This window comes from Poecilia mexicana, unplaced genomic scaffold, assembly GCF_051168715.1.
Source record: "Poecilia mexicana isolate PSO_F unplaced genomic scaffold, ASM5116871v1 scaffold_8, whole genome shotgun sequence".
Lineage (NCBI taxonomy): Eukaryota > Metazoa > Chordata > Actinopteri > Cyprinodontiformes > Poeciliidae > Poecilia > Poecilia mexicana.
In genome coordinates, this window is record NW_028263377.1 from 17,151,311 (window position 1) to 17,155,650 (window position 4,340).

Here is a 4,340-nt window from a genome sequence, read left to right on the forward strand (position 1 = left end):
AAGCAACATCTGGTGGCTATGACTTGAGGTGCAGCACGTTCATTTTCTAGAGTACAGGAAATCTATTACATCTATTTGATTCATGTTTAATGGCTCATACGAGCATTTGAAGAACTCTTTTCTTGTCAGGCTGAAGGATTTTTGAGATACAGACTCCAAGAGTTCAATTAACTTTATGAGCTCTCTTACTGAGTGTAAGAATAAGTGATGATATTAGAGAATTTTGGGGTTTTGAACACAACAGCCACTTTACTTTCTTTTGTTGATTACAAGGGCAGCTGAAGGGTTTTGAACGTCACAAGTGAACTGATTTATAAATGCTCTTGTAGACGTTATATTTGACTTTTGTAGATTCTGATCAGGGAAATTGGTTTGAGAGGAACCAAAATAAATTCTTAAAATGAGGCTAGAGGTTGTCTGAGCCAAATTTATTGCGCTCCGTCAAAGAGAGGGGCATACACTGCAGACTGATGGTTCAGTGCCAACTTGTACCCGAGCGGATTGAATTACTGTGTTTCATAAAAGTTTAATGGGATTTCAGCAGGTCTAATTTATAAAGGTGGTCTGTGAGAGTAAGCTGCTATGCTGAGGTCCGTTTTTTATCACCCTCTTCTCTCGGTACAATCTGAGAAGTGATTACCAACCCAGAAGCTGGGCGACACAAACAGCTGAGTGGACACAACGTCTCACACAGTTTGGGCTTTGCTTAACTCACTGAGCTTCATTAATTTGTGCTGCACATCCGACTGAAGCAAAACGAATATTACGATTGCATCGCTTTTCTTTCTGCCATGTCTACTCAGCATATTTGGATTTTGAAAGTGTTGTTTCATTACATATTTGACATACCCCAGAGATTGTTTCACCAATTCAGTCATCTGCGATGGCGATTCCACATTTTGTTCTCACACTCGGCCTTCCATTTGCTCTCCTTCCCAGGTGAAACTCATCTCTTCATTTGTCATACGTGCTCCCTTCCAGGGCTCCATTCATTTGCCAATTAAGTGTTTTGTAATTCCCACTTCCTCCTGTGTGTGTTAACCTCCCCAGTGTCAGTATTCTCTACTGGCTCCTCCACTGAACCCGTTGTTTCCATGTCCTCATCAATGTTAAGCTAGTCTTTCCTCCTGGCTCTGATTGGTTGTTTCTAACCGGAAGCGGGGTATATCTGCAGATGGCAGTAGAACCACAGGGATGAGGTAAAGGAACTCAATTTTTTCCAGATATTATCTGTCTTATACTACACTGTCAGAACATAGTGACAGCTTTAGCAAATATACACAGTAAAAACTGCTGGGTTAAAAATAACCCAATACGTAACCCAGCGCTGGGTCAAATATGGACCGACCCAACGCTGGGTTGTTTTAACCCAACTGGGTTGGGTTGAGGGTTTGACCCAGCACATTGGGTCATGGCAACTAACCAAACGTTGGGTTAAATTGACTTGTTTAAATTGGTTAAACTGACCCAAAATTGGGTTGAAATTCATAACCCAACACAAGGGTTATTATACCACTATAGTTGGATTAAAAAAAAATTATTTTAAATTTCACTATATAAAAACAGGATTAAAAGACATATGAATTTAAAGCTTCTTTTATTTCCACATGATACATATATAGAGCCAGCAATTTCATTTACAAAAGTTACAAAACATAAGTAGTTAAATCACTTCAATTCATTTGGCTACAACTCCAGAAGTATCTGTTACTCCATATTAGAAAACATTTAATGAAAAAAAGTCTGTTTTAAAGCAAACTACAAGTAAACCTTTCAGCCATTAAACAAGGAGCATTTTTAACGACACTTTAGCATTTTGCCTGTCTCCCTGCATGAGGACATACAGGTTGTCACATTTTGTAGATGCACCACCAGGTTTGTCCCAACCTGATGGAGAGAGAAGACAGAAAAAACAGGCCATTAGTGATGAACTTATATAAACAGCAAACAATTTGAGCATAATTCAGAGATGAATGTTGACTTACAGGCTGGATATCAATGAAACCTTCTGAACTTCCAGGTTGATGGGTCTGAAACTCTTCTCCCAAATGAGTAAGTAGGGAGGAGTACTGGCAGCAGCGTCAGGGCTACATCATCTTGTCTGTCTGGCAAACATAAGCTTGTGTTAAAATGTTAAATGTTAACAGTTTATAAACATCTCTTCAGCTTTCAATACCTTAAGGGAGAAAATTCATGTTGTTGAGAAGACGGCCGCTCCTTTCTCTTCTTGGCCATACAAAAGATCTTTGTTGAGAACAAGAGAGAGAAGACACAAAAACAGGCCATTAGTGAATTTAAAGGTAAAGGGATACATTCTCAAAAACTAATTTCTGACTGATTCTAGTTTAACACAAAACCTCACTATTGAATGTAATGCAATTATTTAAACGATCTGAGCATGATTCAGAGATGAAGGTTGACTTACAGGCTGGATATCAATGAAAACATCTGAATTTCCAGGTTGATGGATCTGAAACTTCTCCCAAATTAGTAAGGTGGAGCAGGAAGGGGTACTGGCAGCAGCTGCAGGACTACATCATCTTCTGTATCAAACATAAGTTAGTGTTAAAATGTTGCAGTAACTAGAAAGCATGAAAACATTTTAGAGAACATTTCTTCTGAGCTTCAATACCTTGAGGGAGCAGACTCATGTTCTTGGTCATGCAGAATGTCTTCCTTGAGAACGAGGAGTTTCGCTTAATTCTCCTGAAGATCCTGGATGTAAAATTACAAAATCTATCAGAAAAGAAAATCACAAATCAAACTTTAAGAATGACTGAATTAAATCTTATAGCTGTCTCCACTGCAAATAACTTGTAATTAGCCAGCAATTTCAAATGTTCAGAGTAATTTTATGTTCCTAAAAATAAATATAGCTCTTAATAAAATAAAATGACACATATAATTTAATTTAGAAGTAAAACTTAACACAAACTTAGTGCTGAATAACTTTCAGCACCAACTTTAAATAAATGTATTTGTAATTAATAGTAACAATAATAATAAAATGAGCAAACATTAACATTAGATATTGTCTTAGTTTTGCTTTTAATTCGTTGCCTAAAACCAGCGGGAGTTTGAAAGCAATGTGCCGGGAGACGGTCGTTCTCTTTCGGCTTAACGAGCCGCTCCGCCCGGTCAACTGACTGAGCGGGAGAGACGAGCAGGCGGCTGGAGGGAAGCGATAAGTCCGAACACGTCCGAGCATGTTTGTAATTAAGCTATATGTTAATAAACCGAGCGCATAATTCAGGTTTACACAACTAATTTATCGCCTAATAACTTTGCAAAAGTTATTTTATTTTCAACAAGCATAATATACCCACATTATTAAAGCTCTGCTCGCTCTCCTCCGCCATTACTGCTGGTGTTCGAACACGTAGCCTCAGCCCGCTGACGATGCGCGCGCATATTGCAAAAATCAGGGGACAAACCGTCAACTACCTTTTCTTTTAAAACTAAATCGATTTTTAAAATTTGACTATGTTAAGTTATGAACAAATATGATTGAGGTTATATTAAAAACTGAATTTAATTTACTTGACAAATTGTGCCCTTCCCCTTCATCTATTTTTCCCCAACATCCGTGTTGTAGCAACACCGAAGCTCTTTGTCAGAGCAACCTGCCATAATAAACATTTCAAATAACCATAAAAATAAATATCAAACATGTTTGAAATAAATTCAATTTATGTATAAAATTCTATTAACGTTGAAACTTTATCTTCTTTTTACTTACCATGTCTTATTTCAAAGTAGAGGAGAAGTCCGATATGCAACGTTCACAGTCATGTTGAAAATGGAGGCTTGTGAAGAGGGGCGTGGCTTCTTCCAAGTTTCATCTTTAACCCAACCGTTTGGGTAAATCTACCCACCCAACTCCTGGCCCAACAGAAGTGTGCAAGATGTAGACTTCCGATAAATTTCTGACCCAACTCATGAGTTATGAATTTTGACCCAATATTTGGTCAAACTAACCCAACCTATGACCCAACAGCTTTAACCCAGAAATTGGGTTATGAAAATAACCCAGCATTTTTTACTGTGTATATATATATAAATATATATATAAATATATATATATATATATATATATATATATATATATATATATATATATATATATATATATATATATATATATTATGTATTAATAAAAGTTACCTACTGCAGCTTTAATTTACCTCTTTTTGCATAGAAGAACTTCCAGTTCAATTATAAATCTGTCAACACAGTGTAGAGCAGGGGTGTCAAACTCAATTTCAACGAGGGCCACTTCAGCATATTGGCCTCCCTCAACGGGCTGCATTGACAGTACAGATCAGGAGTGCATCCCTGCT

At 37.3% G+C, this 4,340-nt stretch overlaps 1 long non-coding RNA gene across 4 annotated transcripts; it reads right to left on the reverse strand.

Annotated features, from left to right (window-relative positions):
• Nucleotides 1-1,580: 1,580 nt before the first annotated feature.
• On the reverse strand, nucleotides 1,581-4,059 carry LOC148158038 (uncharacterized). 4 transcript variants are annotated; one of them, XR_015764116.1, is made up of 6 exons: nucleotides 3,740-4,059; nucleotides 2,633-2,715; nucleotides 2,426-2,543; nucleotides 2,177-2,244; nucleotides 1,986-2,101; nucleotides 1,581-1,887 (listed from the first exon to the last, which is right to left on the reverse strand). It is a non-coding gene; the product is annotated as an uncharacterized LOC148158038 (long non-coding RNA). The 4 variants fall into 4 exon arrangements; XR_015764115.1 differs by having other exon boundaries at nucleotides 2,633-2,736; XR_015764113.1 differs by having other exon boundaries at nucleotides 2,633-4,059.
• Between the last annotated feature and the right edge of the window lie 281 nt (nucleotides 4,060-4,340).